The 21,911-nt window shown below is 39.8% G+C and overlaps 1 protein-coding gene across 3 annotated transcripts in view; it reads right to left on the bottom strand.

Annotated features, from left to right (window-relative positions):
* Positions 1-21,911, bottom strand: part of atp2b2 (ATPase plasma membrane Ca2+ transporting 2) — a 150,631-nt gene that overhangs the window by 101,390 nt on the left and 27,330 nt on the right. For all 3 annotated transcript variants that reach the window (XM_046076181.1, XM_046076182.1, XM_046076183.1), the window contains exon 2: positions 17,829-17,894. The gene's annotated coding sequence lies outside the window, so the exon portion shown is untranslated. The remainder of the gene's footprint in view (positions 1-17,828; positions 17,895-21,911) is intronic.

Raw genomic sequence — 21,911 nt, 5'->3', positions numbered from 1 at the left:
ATTTATAAAAAATAATTGATGCCTACCTCCTTGCATTTGAACATTAGGCTGATTTAGGAGTAATTATTGAATTTAAACTGTCCACAAATAGCATGACAGCTTTCTTCCTCTCAGTTGATACCTATACTCCCCCCTATCATCCTCCTCACCTCTCCTTTTCTCTCCTCTCCTGTTTACTAAGAATTCTTCCACTGGTAGACAATTTTACAGTACAAAATCCAAATGAGCTATTTATAATGACACCAAGCACCATCTATCATTTGCTGTCATTTGGTGTTACCGACAAGACAAGGAAAAGAAATTACTATTAATTAATACTTATTCTACCTGTCCTTGGCTCAAATTTTCTTATTTTTCATGTCTGCTCTAGCACGGTGTTTGTCGCTATGCTACACAGAGGTGATGATGACACAGCAAAATGTAATGCACTGCGACGCTAACAGATTCCCCTCCTGACTATGAGATACGACAGAGCAGAGCAAGGTATGGATTTTCCCTGTAGGCTGTTTGGTTTTCTTGTACACATCTGTTGTTCTTAATCACTGTTAAATCACATTCACCATGACAAATTTCAGGTGCATAAAGGAATACTATAAAGATATATGTACATTTTTGTGTCTATGCATTAAGGGAAAAGGGAACTTTGGTATTTCCAAAATGAAGGGAAGAACATGTTAAAGTTCTTTATACAATATTTAGAACATTTACTCCTTGGACTGAAATGGAAAATTCACATAGTGACTTTACTTTAAATCTTTTAATCCTGTATTGTCTATGCTTAAGTTAAAATGAGCTTGCTTGCTTGCATGCTTTATGTGCTACTACTACACTATAACATCATCAAATGTGTAGTATCAAAACCTAAAATTGTATTTAAGGGCATGAAGTTTCCGAGGACAATGAGACAGCTGTTACATACATTTTTTTCTTCTCACGTTGTCTCTAGTTTTTCCTTCTTTCCTCCATTTCCGTCTGTGTGCACGTGTGTGCTTTAATTCATGAATGTGTCATCACATGTTTATTTTCTGTGCTTCAGAATGGGACATAAAGAGTCAGAGTGAAAGAGTAAGGGAGAAAGGGACAGAAAGAGGACTGACACTCTGCTTCTGAGCCATCTGGCTGACTTGGTGCAGTGGAGCTGATGGTTGAGGTCACACAGTCATCCCAGCCCCAACAGAGGCACAATCAATTCCCCACGACAGCCTGTCTAACAGTGTGGCTGACTGAATAAGTGCATGAATGACTGAACAACTTGGTGGCTAGGCAAATGGCTGACTGGTTGTTTGACCGACAAGCTGTACTGACGTTTCTCTGAATGGGTTACTTTTTTCTGGCTGTGCACACTGACTAACTGGCTGTCTACTGAACTGACTGACAAGTCAGCCAACACAGTCAACAAATTACCAATTCATTGGTCACTGACTGTAATCATTCACAAAAGCAGCCATCCAGAAAAGCAAACAGATCAAAGAGGAGAGGTGATAATGTTCCTTATTAATCCAGTCACCCTGCCAAGTAGTCAGTTATCTAATGCAGGGAAGACAGCTAGCCAGCAAACACACATGATCAGTTATGACAGCAAAGCCTGCTGCTACGACAGAACCAGTCAGTAAGTGTGACAGAGAAGAAAGACTGCAGACTTCATGCTACCAACAGATGGCCTGACTGATTGAAGAGGTGTGAGATAAAACAGCATAATCTAGAGAAGTAAATTACAAGACAAGGGGATTTGATTTCTCCAAAGTTTGACATATAGCACAACATGCATTACTTACTGTATGTGTGTATTAGATTAGATTCGATTCAACTTTCTTGTCATTGAGTACAGGTACAAAGCCAATGAAATGCTTTACATATGTATTTAGACGTGTATATACAGATACGTGTCATGCACATATATATAAATAGATGCAAACACATCAAACAGATCTCCAAACATGAATGCATTCTGCAGGAGAAATATCTTTCCCAGATGTCATCCGCGTCTCGACTCTCTGATAGATCACCTGCTTCTTAACTACTGTACCTACTGATACAGGGCTACTGTATTATCCACATGAAAGAGACAAACATGAAACAACATGTACAGATCCATAGTCACACATCACAGCCTCCCGACGAGCAGATGATTTACGCTGGAACAGAATTAAAAGCAACTAACGAAACCAGCAAACTCAGATAAGCTGTTCATTCATTCGCATTATGCATACTTACATGGCAGCAAGGTTATCACCACCATCACCGTGACGTGAAAATCCTCCCACCTAAAAATGATAATGCACCGGCACATGCAGCAGCGGACTAACCACCACAGCGGTGTGCAGTATATGTGTATGTGTGTGTGTGTGTGTGTGTGTGTGTGTGTATGTATGCGTGTGTGAGTGAGTGTAGGTGTGCGTGTGTGTGTGGAGACTCGCTAAGCTGCACACTCACTGCTACTGCCTCAGCTGGCGCTGTCTCAATGCACAGCCTGTACCATGTCAGCAGGCGGCAGGGGTGGGCATGTGTGTGTGTGTGTGTGTGTGTGTCACTATTTGTGTATGTGTGTGTGTGTGTGTGTGTGTGTGTGTGTGTGTGTGTGTGTGTGTGAACATTGGTGCATAGCTGAGAGGCTGCTCTTCACCTGACAAAGCTTTTCCATGACTGAATTGAGGGATTGAGATGGATGGATGGAAAGATACATTGATAGATGGGTTGATGGGGATGGAGAGGGATGAAAGAATGGAGAAAGATATGAAAGAAGGGAACAGATGTGAGAGATATTCTCTACATCTCTCTTTCTCTGTGGCTCTCTCTTACTCCCTGTGTGTGACATTTTGCCCTCGGAGCAGAGCAGGAGGTCCACTGTAGACATGCACGCAACCTAATTTCAGAAAGGATGGGAGAAGAAAGAGAGATGGGGGGAAAGGGCGGGGGAGAGGGACAGAGGGAGATAGAGAGAAGAGAGAGAGGATGTAGAAGAGGATGTGAGGAAAAGAAGCACTAGAGCAAGAAAGGTGAAAGGAGCAAGAGAAGGAGGAAAGGAAATAAAAAAAAATAAAATAGAAACAGAAATAAATTTAAAAAGTGACGGGAGAAAACTGGGGAGGCACTAAAGGCAGAAACAAGAATGAAAGATGTTGAGGTAAAGAAAGATCGAGTGCATGAAGGAGAGGGAAGGGAAGGAGGAGAGGGTAACTTTCAAGGACATGGATCGTTGTCAGGCTCATTCTTGTCGTCTGCCCATCGGGAGACCCACACGACGCATGACGCAAACTTGCATACAGACTTGCCCCTGTGGACATGATGGCTGCAACGACATGAAGCTTTTCTGTGCATGTGTGTCTGGCTCTTCCACGACACACACAAAGACACCTGTTCTGCCGCAGCCAGTCATCCGGCTATCCAGCAAGCCAGCCACGACAGGCGAGGATAACAGCTTTGTGTCATGTTGCCGTCCACGTCACTATCCCACAACGCATCCTGTCACAGCTTGCGGAGAGAGAGGGGGAGGAGGAGGGGAGAGAGAGCCTCTCTCGCTCTTATTTGTCTTGTTTTTTTCTCTGTTTTGTTTTTCTCTCTCCCTCTCTCCCCTGTTGTGTCACAGGTGGATTATATAAATATCAGACTTTGGGCGGCACCTGCATCACTAGCAGCATCCCCCCATTTTAGGTTATTCCCTACTAGGACAAATACACATTAAACAGAGCTGAGCTGTGTATATTATCAGGGTTTGCTGGGACAGATGATAATACACATGTCATACCTACAGTGTTGTAGAGGTCAAACTTTTTGCATGGTGTACAGTAGCACTTCTGCTGCACAACAGTTCAGCGTGAGAAGAAGCACATTCTTGGTTATCTGACACAAAATGAAGAGTTCAGCACAATGTTTGCAACAAAGAGAAAGAAGGGGTTACTGTGTGGCTGTTCAAAGAAAGACTGCATTCTGTCATGGTTAATGTCGAGCTATCAGGCTTGCCTGCTTGCTTAGCAATCCTCAACTACTGCAAACCACCTTATTACCAGTTAATTGAAAGTACCTTGCCTGCAGCTGACGTTGCTTTCTGGATATGTAGCATAGAGTTAAATACTGTATAATGTGTATATATTTAATGTGTAGAGGAATTGGTCTGATTAAGGACACTCACATTTCTGATCTAATGTGATGAGATAAACATTCAAATCACAATCTATTTAGGGAAGCTGGACAATAAGGAGATTATTCATCAAAGCAACACCTCAACTCCAGCATCCCCAGCAGAGAGTTGCCACAGAAGCTGCAGCGATGCAGGTGAAGGCAGGTGGAATAAAACAGAATTGGATACAGCAAAAGTGCAGATATTTGGCAGGCCTGAAATAGGTCTTTACGTTATTGAGGTGACTGTACTAACTTTGTACTAACTTTGAGCATTTTATCTTACTTTGCCTAAATAAGATATTTTGTAATGCTTTTGTTTATTGAGGAAGCCTATGGTGGGGTTTGGACAGAATGTGTGTTAAAGAACAACTGTTAAGACCATTTATCTTGGACACAGCAAGGAAAGAGAGAGAGAGTTTCTGAAGGAGCGAGAGAGAGAGAGAGCAGTGATGGGGATCAGAAACAGGCGCAGAATATCAATGCAGCACGTCTGAGAGAATTCAGGGCTGCAGTGCACCAAAACCTGTAAGAAAGAGCACGAGAGGACAGTAGCAACAGCTGGAGCTCAAAGTACCAGATCTGCACAGCCAAGACCACCCATTCAAAATCACCATCCTGCTCCACCCACATGAATCATAACACATCAGGACATTCCCCTCATTTGGATTACCTATTTGACTGTAAAACATGTAAAACTGTCAATGTGATTGTTATTCTACATTTAAACCAAAAAAGAGATGTTCAGAGAGACACTGCTCTGCATAGCTCTTTTTTTAGTACAAATAAACTATAGCACTTGTGTTATTAACATGAAAGTCAGCTTCTCCCCTCCAGCCAATTTTAATTAGACGCTGCAGGCACACCTTCACACTGAAAGAAAACACACACACGTATATTTAGGTTAAGAGAAAGTTATGCTATCCATCTTAATTAAACGACAGTTATTCAAGTAGCCTATTGGACACATTAGTATAAAGCTCCTCATCCTTTTTGTCCTTCTCTCTATAAATGGCCTCTTCCTTCCCTTCCATAAAAGCTCCATTTCGATCCAGAAGGGATCTGTTAAAGTGCCATGTTTACCTCGGGTCAATCAGACATATCATATCCTGGTCACTAGCCACCAGCCAATAACCATTAGCCTTATTAATTGCGGAAGCCTTAGACCATCTCCTGAGTGCTGTAGTAAAATAAGATCTTGCACTTTGCCTGTGTGTGGGCACACACATAAGCACACAGTTAATGAGATGACTCCCAAAGGTCTCTAACCTTTCTCTATGAGAGGTCAGCATCACACACACTCCCTCTTACCTAATATATTACTCACACTCTACATGTCTCTACCTCTGTGTAGCAATAATCTCAGACAGTTATGAAGATTAAAAGACAGTTCCAATTCTACAGCTGTGTGTTACAGTTTTTCTTAGTCGCTTTGGTGCATTTCTCAGATCAGAATTGAAATTATCAAAACTAATTGTTCAACCTCCACACCATCTCCTCACTTGTGCAAATCGCAAGTGACTTGACACACTGATGCAAATGATTATGTACAATTGTCTGCTGTTTCCTACATTATCAATTACTTATGTCATGCTGATCACAATGAATTACGCCAGTCTCTGTTGAATAATCTTAACCCCTAAAACATCTAGGCATAAGTTCATTGCATTATTCACTACATGCAAAATGGTTGTTATCAAAAGTTAAAATACTTTATTCATATCGTTCGCCTAAAAGTATATAGCTAAACAAAATGTTGTTTCTTACGGACTATAAACAAAGTAAGAATAGACAACAAAAACATCACAATACAACACACAGACCATTCACCCACAAAACGATAAATACCAGTAAACAGTAATATGAATGTATATCTAGATAGACATTCTATAAATGTCTATTAGATTTTTTTTGTAAATGTGTCCTGAATTGATGAAGATATCTGTTGTGATGTAGAAGAGAATCTGTGATACAACAGACCAGAACGTCAGCCAAAGGGGTGTACTGTATCCCATGCAACAGTCCAATGACATGCTCTGTCAATAAATTACAGTACGAACAGTAAAAGCCTAGCTGTGATTCCTGACCTCTCTCCTGCAATGTATAACTTTGTAATGGTGAAAGTGATATGCCATACAAAAAAAGTACAGCCTTGTGCATTTTAAATCATTGTCATCAAAATCTTAGCCAAAGTGTACATCAGAAAATACTTACAGAGTACACTGTTATATTGACAAGATGGCTAAACATTTTGACTTGCTTGTTCATAAACAAGACACAAGGACTTGTCATTCTGATGGCACTGACCCTTTTAAATCTGCAAATCTGCAACAGACCCAAGCAAGCTGTGATTTGCAACATGGGATCATTCTCTTTCATGTTAATTTTGACATGTCTCACTAATCAAGACAAATGTCAAAATAGTGACCCATGCAAGTGCAACAGAGAGCTGTACAACATATTCTTTCATCTGCAATTTACAAAACCAGCTTCTGAAAGACAAATATGTATAAAAGAATTATCGCATTTCTAAAGAGCACTAATATTGGTGTATCGAGTTTTATTATAAGGTTTGTGGAGTTTCCTGGTTATGTGTTGTGCATGTAAACATCACATCCTGGTTTCAGAAACTTGGACAGGACTTTATTCTGGTTTTGACAAATGTGAATATGCTAACCTGGAGTACTCCAACAGAAACCAGGGTACTATGGCATGCACCTTCTCCTGAACATTCTTCACTGGTACAGAACATAGTGACTGAGATGGTGAACAGTGCAGGATATGGTGCACTTATAAACGCACTCAAAGACCTGAAAGCTCACTGCAAACTGACTGTGAAAACTGTTGACACCAAAAGTCATATGTACTCAAGCAAAGCTGCTAATCACAGACAGACAGACAGACAGATTAATTCAAACTACTGTGCTAATATACATAGATGTATACATAATCTTAGTTGTGCAGTATACTCCCTTGGAAAAAAAAGCTGATCCATGCATCTACATCACCAACAATTCTCCTAACCTATAGATCAGGATGCAAATTACATAGTCATTGTGTGATTTACCGCATCTCCACTATGTAAATCAATAATCCAATCATATTTTTTGCTGCCCTTCATCCCGTATGATGACAGTCTGATTGGTGCTCCGCTGTGCCTTCTGTTGAGCTATATGCTTCATAGAGTATAACAAATTATTGAAATGAAAAAGGGTTAAGTAGCCTGTTAATATTAATTGTTGACCAAAGACCGTATTGAACCAACAATACCTCCAATCCCCCAAATTTTAGATCACTCAATCAATCAAAATTAAGGGTTCTGTAATTGATAGGCAACCAATCATTAACCACCAATACTTCTTCTAAATAGTTTGGTGGTCTGTACTAAGGCGTATCAAAAGAGCCGATCAGATGACACCCAGGTATATTAAAGGCTGGCGACCAAATTTAGCATTTTACAGAGAAACACAGAGAGAGAGAGAGAATGACGTTACCTGGTATTATGTTAGAAGATGCGAACACAGTGGTTATTTTACAAGCCCAGTACAGGGAGAGAGAAACAAGCAGGTGTGTGTGCAGCAAGAGACAGAGGCGTAGGTGTGTGTGTGAGAACTGAATGGCAACGCAAGGTGAGTAGATTACAGTTGTTGGTAAGTAAACATTAAAATAATGTGGAAAACCGAGTAGAAATAAGTGGTGAAACAAGAAATAAAATAGAAATATGAACCCCCAACACCCTCCGCTACACATTCTGTGGGAAACACTGTATATTTGTTAAGTTCTAAGCTGCTCCCATTATCTAAATAAAGTGTAGGCAGTTATGGTTTAAGATTTAATAAGTTAACGATGTTGTACAGAATAGTTAGATTAATAAATAATGTACTGAAGGTCGATACTGCTTCCAACTATCAGAGAATGCCGCCAAAAATCCTGATCTCAGCACACATCAGAAAATAATGAAAAATGTCCATCTCAATATCCCACAGCCCAAGGTGACATCTTGAAATTGCTTGTTTTGTCCAACCAACAGCCTAAAACCTAAAGATACTCAGTTTTCCATCACATTAGAGCACTAAAAGCAAGACATCTGCACAATTGAGATGGTGGAGGCCTGCAAAAATGATGTTAAAATGGAATCAATAATCTAAAGACATCAATTAATTGATGAGTTGTGTAAGCTGTACTTTTTTATTATGTACTTTTTTATTTATTATTATTATTATGAGCATAAAATATGCAGAATGTATTGGTAAATATTGATAGCATCATCCCAGCAATTCCTGAGGGACTCCTGTGTTGTCCTAATGTATTAAAACAGAGAAGACAGACAAACAATGTGGGTAATTAAATATGTGGGCAATACTGTGATTCATACAACACAATACACTACTGTGTTGGCCTCATCATCCCATCCCATTTTCCTCTCTTGCACCTCTCTCTACACTGCTATGTCCCTTTTCTCTTCCCTCAGTAATAATAATAATAATAATCCTTATTTGTAGAGCACTTTTCAAAAACAAGTTACAAAGTGCTTTAACAAGTGTTTGTTCCTCTTTGTTCCAAGAGTGATAGAGAGCTTCATCCAACTCCCCAAGGACAGTCATAAGACTAATGGAAACACACACACACACACACACACACACACACACACCTGATAGTCGCGCAAGTACTCAGACACCTACATCAGCGTATACACACAGAGCACACAGAGCCGGCAGACAGAGAGACTTCGTCCGACAGTTGGGGTGAACTCAGTCAAATTCTCTTTAGCTAGGTTTCCTGCATACAAAACCCGGAGGCAAAGGTAGGCAGAGGAGAAGGGGACATTACACAATGACAGATAGTGGAGGCAGTACATAAAACAGCTGTAAACACTCACCATACCTTTTTCAACTGAGGCTGTACCCGCTTGTGTCAAATACAGCAGTTTTATCAGAAAGATAAAGTTAGAATTTACCTTTTCACATGTGCCAGCGGTCTATGGCTTCTGCCTGAGCACATTATCCCTTGTTTGAGTCCTAAATGAGACGCTGATGTCATAACATCTCTCTTTGCCCATGTTTCAGGTTACCTTTTATTGTTAATTAATTTCCTCAAACTGGCAGCAAAACCCGGCCCTCTGATGAGTCCATTAATCAAGCTAAACATTACATTAATTGGTAAAGTTATTTATGTCAAATTGTTTGTATTATAACACACAATTGGTTTTGACACAAATTCAGTATTTAAAGAGCAATATGTAGATATTAATATGAAAGTGACGCTCCAAAGGTTTAAGCGTTTCACAGTAAGTAGTCAAATTATTTGTGTCCTGGTAAACAGACAGACAGCTTCTATGATGTGATGAAATTCTGATTTTAGGTGCTTTACAGACACTCTTATGTCCTACATTATTTCTTCCTGGTTCACTATTAGGATGAATTACTGTAAATTAAATTTAAATAAAATTGGACATTTTTGCTTGGTACATTTTATCACACAGGATAGCTTGGATTGATTTCATTGAGAGCTAAAACCAGCCTAATGTAGCTATGTGAATGCAATAATTATAACTTTACTGGATCCAGTAAGGGTGCCTTATTTATCTCGCCAGTATGTCCCTTGAACAATCTGAACAAAATGTTCACTGGCTGTATGGCAGTGCAAACACTGTGCAAAGAAGTGCAGAAGTGGCTTGGCACTTGTGGCAGTGGTGCTAGAATTTTAATTAATGACCACATGGCCCATTCTTAACACCAACAACAAGTGCAAACGCAGAGGTTTCAGAAGGTTCTGATGAGGAGTAACTGTGTGTGTGGGTGGAGGACAAAGGCTCTCTGTTGAGACATCCACGTCAAACAGAGTTTTTACTTTTCCACCTCCCCGTGTCCGTAATTGACTTTCTACAAAGAGCACAGTTAAGTCTTGGTTACACATGTAAGGCGTGATTGATTAGACAGCTCTCTACTTACCTCTCCCCGGCATTAAAATTCAAGTGTAAAAAAAGAGAGAAACAAAACTTGTAATATTTTCCTACTTTTTGGATTAGTCACAAGTTATTGCTAAAGTAATTAAATAATAATACTATGTTTTTGCAGCAGCAGCAGTATTAAAGCATAAAAACATAAAGCTCTCACTAGTCTACTTATATGGAGATTCGCTTGTTTTAGTAGATAAGAAGATTTAAATTGTATTTTTCCAAACCATCCATGTACAGTAGGTTTAGATGGAAGTCTAATTTCAGCCCCCCTCTATTGGATCAACCTTGCTGGTGTGGGTCTGTTCCTGACTGGCTGACTCCTGAGCACAGAGCTAGGCTAATTCTTAAAAAAATACATTGTTGTACTGATAATGTAACAAAGCTGCCTGCCTCTGAAATCTGTTCAGCTGTTAGGGGATTCAATGAGGTACAGACGAGAAAAGCTGGGTGTCCAAAGCCATTAATTTACCCTACCTTCCTCGTTTTTTCTTTTCCATTTATCTCCTCTCCCTCTCAACACATACACACTCCCTGCTAAATAGCCATATATTCAGTTCTTATTCCCCCATTTCCAGGAGAAATTAATGCCTGGTTGAGATGAGGTGTGAGGATTAAGCTGTGACAGAGGATTAATCAGTCTTGCATGTCTGTTAGCTGGACAATTCCAGTTTATAAAAAGACTGGAATACGCACATGAATAGATATAGCCAATTGTGAGTGAATATAGTTACTTCTCAGCTGAATACAATAGTCCTCCGAGCAAGACTCGACAATATGTATTGTGTTTTAAATAATAGTTTTTTTATGCAGTGCTTTTGTTTTATTTCGTTACATAATTTCCTTGTTAAATTAATATTAAAACAGGATGTAAAACGGGGATATCAACACTCCATGACTATTTGCTAAGTACCTAAATATGACTATAACTAAAGAGCTCCATTTAAAAACTGCAAGTCTTCCATATGTAGTCTCAATAACTTCTGTAGAATCTACTGTAGGCCACCATATTCTTTCTGACTTTAAGTAAAGTATCTAAGTGAGCTGTTCACTACATTAGTGCATTGACAGATAAATCTCACAGCAAGTGAGGTTCCTTTAATTGTCACTTTCCACCACTTTGGTCAAGGCTGAAATATGAGTGTCGTTGAATTTTGGTGCAAACATTAATAGAGCCATCGGGATGGACTGCTGCAGCTTTGTTGATTCCCTAACTTTTCAACTAGCACTGCCACCTTTGGCATGAGAAGAAATGCCTGAAAATCTAATGACATTCTCACCAGCTTCAACGGCCGATGTGCTAGGGTTAGCATCCTTTGTGTTGCTACATTGTTAGATTGTTGTCATTGTTAAAAATTAAAAATGTACTGTTGAATAAGGTTTTTTATATCTTAAGTATATTCCTATTACATCATAGTGAACAGTTTCATTTCCAGTGATTAAAAACCATTTTGTAATCTTGATTTGAAAGATTTAGTAGGATCATGTTGAATAGGTACATTTGCAGTAACCTTCTTTGTCGGACAGAACCACTTTTGCGCATGTACAGAAGGGATCAGGCAGCCAGTACGGATTGGGCACCTACAAGCATGTCAGCATGGATGCCTACAGCCTCACAGAGCTGCTAGCATTGCTGTAGACCGTTAGCCTTGTTGCAAGTAAGGCAACATAAAATAGTGAGTGTATACCTAATAAAATGAATGAATAATAAATTCACTCTGTACTTGGATAATTCACCTATAGACCTTCACTTGGACCTTAACCATAGACTTTCACTACATAACAATAACTTCTTGAGTTAAGACTACAGCCATTGGAATACATAAAAACATAAACAGTAAGGAGTCCCCTTGTGTCTAACTACTTTGACGCACTTCCTCCTAACTGTCATCTGGAAAAAGCTGTGATGATCCATAGTGTCATCTTGGGGTTTATTTGTTGCTAACCTGTAGCTCTATTTGCTCTGCAGGTGGCTGATTAGTGTGCCCTGGAACACCCTTAGCGCCCAGTGTGTTCCTAGGTTACTTAAGTCTTGAGTGCAGTTTAATCACCCTCTCTGCTCCTTCCCACAGGCACACCACGCTTTGGTTTGGTCATTTTTATACTCATGTTTTTGTTGTGCACCTTCCAGCATCCACCCCCATCTCTTTCAGTGAGGCAACTCACACCCCTTGTTGAGTATTTTTGCTTTGGTAACTTTTGATTAATAAAAATTAATAAATTAATAATAAATAATAATAAAATCCTCTTTGTTAACCGTTACCCTTGGTGTGTCTCCCTTTTATTGTGGCTGATTGAGCAAGGCCAAAACAAAGCATAACCTTATTCCCGCTGTGTTTGGAAAATTCCCAATTGTTGATAATTGCTTTGTGTAGACACATACTTTATGAGATGATGTGTTTTAAATATAATGCCAAATGCATTTTGGACATGCCCTTGTTTAACTGACGCCAGATTGGTTGGGGTTTGTTTAAATAGAGAACAGCATTTTCTAACTCTTAACTTAATCTCTAGAGTGTACTTACACCACACACAGTTGACAGCAAGAAGGTTTGAAAGAGTATGTTCAGTACAGACACTTTGGAATTATCTCAACCGCACTGTCCAATACAATTAAAAGGAGAACTCACTGCGCTCATGATCCATGAATAAACACTTATGCACTTTCACACTTCAAACTCCATCTAAAATTAGTTGCTTTAAAGTGAGAGGAACTTTTCAAGGGCCATGTGTTTTTTAAACAGCCAATTAATTAGAGCCAAGTTGTTACACTGAACGATTGCCGGCTCTCTTCACCGCAGGACGGGACAGCAGAGACAGGGAGTTATCACAGAGTTTTACATAATCATCTGAGTGCATGGAGGAGACAAGTCCAACACATCCAGTGCTTGTCTATGGTGCCTATAGTATTGTCCATTGGGTGCTGTCCATCTCTGTGCCTGAGCCAGACAACCTAACCTGACAGTCAAACACCGTCTCCATGTCAGTCAAATCGTCCCGCCATCTATCAGCCTCAAGAGTGCACTGAATTGTGGATTAAGTCAAAAAGATGTAAGTCCAGACCAATTAGTTTTAACATAAATAATATAAAATGCTATATGTAGTGTGTACAGTGATCCACTATGGAATAATGGATTTTCCCATCAGCTCTCATTAAGTAAATGGTAAACATTTTTTTGCCACTGTAATTTAGTGAATGCCAGAAATGAATAACGACATGCATTATTCCCTAGAGGTGTCTTAAAATTTTATTACTGGCATGTCAGCCTTGTCTGTGACAGATTGATGGGCAGATGAGCCGATCTAGTCCCTCCCCAATGTTAATGTGGGGAGAACTAGGTTGTACTGCTGCATCAGTATTGTGGTGTGCCTTGGTAACATATTCTACAGTGGAAACGGCACACAACACGTCAAAAAGCTTTTAAATATACATTTAAAATTACAGGCGCCAAAGACCAACAGCTAATTTATATAAAACAGTGTGCAATACAACACTGCAATATAGTGGCACTCTAATTTATTGTTCAAATGACTGATGTGTGAAACTATGCCAGTGCAGATTATGACTATGCTACATTTATGAAACGTCTGCTGGCAGCAATGCACACAGTTATTGCATTGGATTTTACAATTACAGTTACAATTTTGGCCATAGAAAGTACGGTATATGTTGAACTAGAGAACTCTGACACTGTGTGGCCGCCGGACACACCCATTCTGACAATCCCCGATGGCAGTGATGGAAATAAGCCTCCAGTGACAAGTAATTTTCAATGTAACCACGCTAGACACACACACACACACACACACACACACACACACACACACACACACACACTCCTCACACACAAGTCCTGCTGGGTACACACTCCCCAGGGTCATTAATACAACTTCTTATTGCAGCCACTTCTGCAACTTTGCAACACAGAACATGACTTTAATAGGGGGGGGCTTGCCTTGCTGTGAATTTCTGAATGGTCGAGTAGAGGCTACTGGCTTTAAGTCGAGCATTTCAGGTGTTTTGCTCCTACTGCTTCTCTCTTTTCCACCGTTGTTTGCAAACCAATAAATCCCAATCAGCAGTCAAATAGCACACAAGTCTCGGCGATGTCAACCTGAGATCGTACGTCGGCTCGGCATTATATTTATAGCTCGCAAATAGCAGCCAGCATGCATCTGTGTGTTAGCTGTGTACAAGTTAAGCTAAATACTGATTCCGGAGTTGTTTTTTTAAGTTTCAGTCAGGAGGTTTCTACACAGAGCTTAAGTAGGTCAGCGAGCCAGCTGATTACAACAGGTAATAATGCAATAATCACATTCCTCCAATGCGCAGGCGGACACAGACGTGAGTGGTGCCAAATGATCTGCAGCTCTTGTCGGCTGGCAATGTTTTAATGACCTTGCAAACTGTTATTATGTTTATGTCTACGATTTTATGTTTGTGTTTCTTTCTCTGTGCTGGAGTTCTTTTAAGAACTTGATTGCATTTTCTAGTTTGATATTAAGGAACCTTTTTGTTCCTTGAAAAGAGATCCTGGTACTAAAAGTCCCTGGTAATTTCGGTGTAAAAGTGGCTTTACACGTATGACATCTGACTGCCTGGTTTCCAATACGCTATTGTTTATGTGACAATAAAACAAAATAAACTTAAGAATGTTGTTTAATTTAAAAAGACGAATTTTCTGGTCTAACCACTCTAGAAACATGCGGTTCTGTAGTCTACCCCACTTTTTCATGCATTTTAATAGACATTTGAAGATTTTACGTTACCATTAGTTCTGTTCCACTTTAGCTGTCTCCCTGCTCTCAAGGTGTGTGTGTGTGTGTGTGTGTGTGTGTGTGTGTGTGTGTTTCTCTTTCAACTACATTTGCCAACATTAAAACTATACTTATGTTCCCCTGAGCACTTAGAATATGTATGTATATTATGTATGAAGAAAGTATACAGTCCTGCGTCTGAATAAGATAAGTTAATAAGATAAGATTTAGAAGAATAACTGTTTATGTATGTCAGAGAATGTTTACTTGTATGTTAAGAGACAAATTTAAACAAAATCCATCACAGTTCCATCTGTTACTGCAACTGCTTTATTCAAGAGTGCATTCAGCTGATAAATACCACCTCAATTAGTTGAAGTGCAGTTATTGTGACATTTATTCAAAAATTGCTGCAATACTGATTGCAGGTTTGCCTCAACTCTGCTGGAGTTTGGGAGTTCTTGAGGATGTCACACATGTTTGGGAAATCTACTGCATGTCTGACTGTTAAATATTTAGCGCATTATTTTGATTATTGAGATACTTAAAGAGGACCTATTGTGCTTTTCCATATTTTCTATTATCCATAATGTTTCAGTGTCAGAGGTCCATTTAAAAGAAATCCTTGTGAGTCAAAACCTCAGCTTTCCCCCTGTTTGATTTGGTTTAAACAGTTTTTTCTACCAACGGCTCAGTATGATATCTTAAAGGTTCAGTGCGTAATATTTAGGAGGATCTTTTGACAGAATAGCAATATAATATACATTGCTATGTTTTCAGTGGTGTATGAACCATTATGTTTTTATTGCCTTAGAATGAGTCATTTTGTACTTCTTCTTCGTACGTTGAATACATACAAAGAAGAAGGAGTAACATTAGTAGTACTAGTAGTAGTAGTAGTCGTCTGGTTTATTAGAAGTAGGAAGAGAAGAGAAATTTGGACAAATGAAGGAGCACACAAATGCTTTAGCACAAGAGCCGACAGAGCGTGCTGGCCACCGCACTTAGAAAGGGAGGAGTGAACGGTGCATTCATGTGGTGTCAGAAAAATCAGAATCTTTATTTCAAAAAAGTACTAAAGTTGACATGGGAAATCAAGAAATATATAACACTTTGATTTGTGCAAAATCATATATTCCATAAACATATTTTGTAAACATGTAATTTGAAATATGGTTATAAAGATTAGTTTGTAGAGTGAACTAGCTGTGTGCGTGTTGTTTATATGCTCTGATAATGCTAATCCAGGCATCAACAGCTTGCTTCAGACGGAGTCTGAAAGCATCCTGCATGAAGTGGCAGAATTTTTTTAAAACTTTGAATTATGCAAAGCTAATATAGAGGAGTCACACAATTACAATATAGGGCTGGAAATGCAGTATAATAGGTCCCCTTTAAGTAATGCATATTAATGATAATTTCAGCTGCTGTGTGATTTTCAAAGTCATACTTAAACAAAGATCTTCTGCTATATTATAATGTATTTCCAGATAGGTTAATAACTGTTCTTCAATTACAATCCATCTGTTTTATGTGACCATCAAAACCTGGATATGGGAGTTATGGGTTATGTACAGTATGTATCTCTCTCTTTCCATTTTTACTGTTCATGTGTTTGACACATTCCACTGGTGAAAGATTTCCTGCACTCAAAAAGTTCTTGTTGCTATGCAACTGATCTGCCTGGCACTGAGAATAATGCTAGCTCACATAGAGTACAACCCTACATACACACACACACACACAAACACACACACACACATACACACACGCGCAGCAACTCTTAGCCTACATCCTGTGCTTGTTAAAATAGATTGGACTATTAAACTAGCATTAACAAAACATATTTAATCTGTATTGTTTTTGACTAAATAAGCCTTTTGCAATACAGCTATTTCCATTCTCTCCTGCTAAATAATCTGCTGTAGACTAGGCTAGTAGGTATACAAATAAGAAAGTGTGTAGCACAAATACATAACTGTGAAACACAAAGTAATTGCTGTCTTCAAAACTAACATCACATGTTCCAATTTGTAATCATGAACTATAATTTAACTAGATATTTGCTTATATAATGGACACACAAAATGGTGTATTATAGAACTCTGTACAGTGCAACAGTATAGTTTAATTGCTTTCATGTGTACCACATCTCTTAACTGAAACCATACTAATCGCTGTTCCTTGTGGTAAACTAGGATGCGACACAGTCCTGGACGGAGCAGAGAGGGGAACACAGAGTTGGAAAGAGAGTGGGGGAATGGCAGGGAGGAAGAAAAAGAGAGAAAGAGACAGAGACTACTCTTGAATGACACCTTCAAGGAAGTAATCAGCCTCAATCCTTTTAAGTAATACAATTTATTACTCTGTCATTAGCCATTTCTATTCAAATGGAAGTCCTCAGGATGAGACTTGAATACTTATTCCTGGCTGAAGACTGCAGCTGAGGACGACTGCCCCTAATATACTGTCTATGTATTAATACAATCTATCTTCCCTTTTCAGTGCCAGTTTACAAAAAGTCCTTGCAATATCCTTTGCCATCTACATTCCACCATTGTGATACTGCATTACTTATGAATCTAGACCTTCCAATGGACAAGAATTCAGGGAAGTAAAGCTGTGGTGGTGGGAAACACAATAAAGTGTCAGTAAAACATGAGCAAAAAAAAGTTGCCCGCGAAGCAACATTAGCCTCAAACTCCCTTCAAGGGAGGAAAAGAGAGTCAGATTAGGCGACCAGGACGCGTGTGATGCAGTGTGATGGAAGAAAGAGGATAGACAAGGCTGGCTTGGGAATGGTGAGCTTCAGAGGACAGATAGTCTGGGCATCATGTTAACAAGACCTACCTGGTTGAGTTGTATTACGCAAATTACACCGACTGGTGCTGCGCGACACACACATACACACACAGGCTTTGCTTCTTTCACTGTCCTTCTCGTATTAACTGAACACACACACACACATACACACACACACACAGTGAAAGCAACTTACTCACTGGCTTGCTACTGCAGAGTTTTAGCCCATCTCTCTCACGGTCACACCAAGGGCATCCTCTCCCTTGAAACAGCACAGCACAGGAGAGGAGAGTGGAGGAGAGTGGAGGAGAGGAGAGGAGAGGAGAGTGAAGTGGAGGAGAGAAGAGGAGAGGAGAGTGGAGGAGAGGACAAGAGAGGACAGGAGAGGAGAAGAGAAGAGAGGAGAGCACAGGAGAGGAGAGTGAAGTGGAGGAGAGGAGAGGAGGGGATAGGAGAGGAGAGTGGAGGAGAGGACAGGAGAGGAGAAGAGAAGAGAGGAGAGGAGAGGAGAGGGGAGGAGAGGGGAGGAGAGGAGAGGTGAGTGGAGGAGAGGACAGGAAAGGAGAAGAGAAGAGAGGAGAGGAGAGGGGAGGAGAGGAGAGTGGAGGAGAGGACAGGGGAGGAGAAGAGAAGAGAGGAGAGGAGAGGGGACGAGAGGAGAGGAGAGGATGTGGTCACTTTAATGATGATTATCACAGGCATAGGGGAGAAAATGAGTACCAGTTCAAGACAGATAAGTGAAATGGAAGGAGTGTGTAAAAAATGAACAACACTGTATGAGAGAAAATGAAAAGAAAACAGAAGGCGGTAAAAAGCAGAGGGAGAGGGCAAGACGTTGCTGGGTAATGGAGATGAGATGTTAATGTGCCTGCTGGTGATGCACTGCAGCAAACTGAGGGAAGAGGGAGAAGTAGAAGAAGAAAGAGGAGTTGGTAGAGGATGGGCAGGTCAGAGGAAAAGGGTGTGAGAGAGTGAGAAAGAAAAGAAGATAGAAAGAAAGTTGATGAGCAGGCTGGGATGCAAGAGGAAGGTGTTGAGATCTGAACTTTGATGAGGCTGATGATACAGCAAAATGACACTTGTATAATCTGATACTGATGAATCTATAATGACGCTATTAAGACTGGATTTCAAAGCCAGCAATATATTTCTAACCAAAGCAATTTTGATTATCCCACAACCCTGACTTCCCCGCGACCCTGTACGCAGGATAAGCGGTTGACGATGGATGGATGGATGGACAACCCTGGTCATATGGTCACATCACATATTTATCTATTAAATCATTTACATTATTTATTTTAACCCTAAATACACACACTGGAAATTTGCTCTTGTTCATACTGAATGTATGAGATATGACTCAAATGGCCTGCTTCCAAGCCACATGCCATTTTCTTGCAACATTGTCAGCACGACTCCAGCTAGTAAACCCTGTCACTACAGCTCGCTGCCTAACTGTACAGAAATGCTCAAACAATCTGCAAACTTAACTGCTGCTGAACCTATGGAAAGCAGCAAATCATCTTAGACATGGTTGCTCTCTAAAGACAGAGCTGTTTCATTAAAAGATGGAACTAAGAAAAAAGCAGATCAGAAGAGAATGAAAAATATAGCCATTAACATGAGGCAAAACACCTCTAAAGTGTGCCAGCTAAACTCTGACACGCTGAGACAAAAACACACAATATACATAAATGAGGACCGCAGAAGAAAGCAACCCAGTGCCACAAACGGGTTTCATTTCTTTGATGAAAAAGTAAGCATGCAGCCTAGGCCTCTGTCTTAGCTGGACATTTGTGAAGAGAAGTTTAACTATGGTGCATATTTAGCTGTTTATAAACAGCAAAATATGCAACATAATGAAAATGATACAAAATCACCCACAGGCTTTCATTACATTTACTCATTTAGCTGACGCTTTTATCCAAAGCGACTTACTATGTATGTCAGGGGTTGCACGCCTCTGGAGCAACTAAGGCTTAAGTGTCTTGCTCAGGGGCCATAGGCAGGGTCTCTCACAACAAAGGCAAGTGTCTTATCCACTGCACCATCACATGAAACATGAATGACTTTCCATAGAAATAGACCAATCGCTTTAATTTCATGTATTAATGGAATCATGTATATATAAAAAGGGACTTTTAAAGATTTTTTCTAAAGTGCAAAGGTACACATAACTGGGTACTTAAAGTACTTCAAAGGTACTCGTCAAGTACCTTTGAAGTACTTTGAGTTTAAGTAAAGGATAATGAAGACAGCACTATTAAAAATATAAATGATCTAAATCCCATTGCGTGACACATCTTTAATGAACTTGTAAAATCATCTGATACCCAAACGAGCAGCGCACTCATAATTCCAATACTTGAAGAACGTACACCAGCAGGCCTTTAACATCAAGGCTATATTTATCTTTAGCACGATAAGTAGGCACAGTGCAGAACATATGCAGCACATTTAACATATAATGAAGGACATCTGCCTGACCCAAAGCGAGCCAGGCTTTTTATTCACAGTCTTTTTGTGTGACAATGTCATAAGAAGTAAGGTCTTTGTGGTATGGGCTTTTCACATGAAACATGAATGACATCTGAACATGCCTGTGGCTATTAGGGGTTTTCTTTATATGTTAAATGTTACCCTTACACAGAGCGAGTTAAGGTGAAAGAAAAATGGCTGGTATCTCACTTCAGAGGACATCCTTTAATGCTTTACAGTTTTCTACATAGGGTCAGACAAGGAGTGGCCCTATGGCCAGGGATAAAGCCGACATATGTCACATTCATCCACCAGCCACCACAGATACAAAATGTATTAAAAGCATACATATGATCTGAAGGTGAAAGCTGAAGAGGACAAAATTAATTCACCATTCTGTGTCAGCACCAGAGGGAGGGTGTTTTCAATTAGACAGAAAACCTGATAAATACTGTATGTAAAGTGCAAGAGAGCACACTAACACATGTGTGCATGAACTTCATTTCAGATTTTGACTTTAAACATCAGCAAACAATTCATTTTGTTAGACCAAAACTCTCACGCCTAACCACATTCAGTATGGAATGATAAATGACAAAAGAAAATCAGCAAATTCTCCCTTTTGAGAAGCTAAAACCAGAGAATGTTTGGGATTTATTTATTTTTTTGAAGAAATGACCGAAAGGATTAAACAATCATCAAAACATTTACATGTTGATCAACTAATCAATTAATCCACCAATTGTTCCAGATCTAAACCGCAATAAACTGACAATAGCTGACAAATTGACCCCGCCAACTTATCAGTCAAGTTCTAGTTTAAAGGCTACTTCTCCTCCATTGACAACCAAACAAGTGTTGTTAGTTTTACGAGTTACTTAAACCTACTACGACACTGAGCCATGATTGCATAGGCATGCACAGCAAAAAAAGTTAAAGAGACACTTACTCAGAACTCAGATTTTTCTTCCAATTGGCAGTGGCTGCTTCCTCAGTTTGTCTTTCACTTAGCAGAACTGACAGTCAGTCTGAGTGTACTGGTGAATAACTCCTGCTCACGTTCTTTTATGTACTGGTGACCTTCAAGCTAATAAGATAAGAGCAAAATCTAAATAAGCACTGTTTGTTCCAGAGCACATCCCTGTACAAATACAGATTAAATTGACATCAGTGTTCTTATTTGACTGTGAATAAGACGGCAGACAAGCACATCTCTAAGATAGTGTGTGTTCCTTTAATAAGAGGATGTACATTGTTTCCGCTGGCACCTAGCTACATGAAAAACAACAACATGATAGGCAAACACGTCACACTCCTTTGGAAGTGAGGCACAGCATGACATTACATCATATATTATTTATCGCATTAGGTCTGGCAGTGCCGTTTATCTGATTTCCATAACATGCATTTCATCTTTGTGTGTGTGTGTGTGTGTGTGTGTGTGTCTCTTATGTCTGATCTTCAAGATCATAGCATACACACTTACAGCAACCTCCAGGTGAGTCATAAGGGAGAAAAGGTCCAAAGAAAAAAAGGAAAGGAGGAACGAACAGAGAGATGATGGCTGGAGACGGTGAGGGAGAAACATAAAGAGGTAAGATAAAAAGGAGGGACTGATGAATGTGTGAGAACAATTCTTAGTTAAGACGACAGAGCGAGGGGTGACAAAACAGGGTTGGATGCAGGAGTATAAGAAGGGTGGAAAAATAGAGGGGGAGGTGGGTAGAGGCTACCACATTACATCATTAATTACAGGTATCTTACATAAACCTATGTGTGTGTGGGGAGGGGGGGGGGG

Source organism: Micropterus dolomieu, linkage group LG18 (assembly GCF_021292245.1).
Source record: "Micropterus dolomieu isolate WLL.071019.BEF.003 ecotype Adirondacks linkage group LG18, ASM2129224v1, whole genome shotgun sequence".
Classification (NCBI taxonomy): domain Eukaryota; kingdom Metazoa; phylum Chordata; class Actinopteri; order Centrarchiformes; family Centrarchidae; genus Micropterus; species Micropterus dolomieu.
The sequence above is the reverse complement of the archived record's forward strand: the minus strand, read 5'-3'. Positions and strand labels throughout refer to the sequence as shown.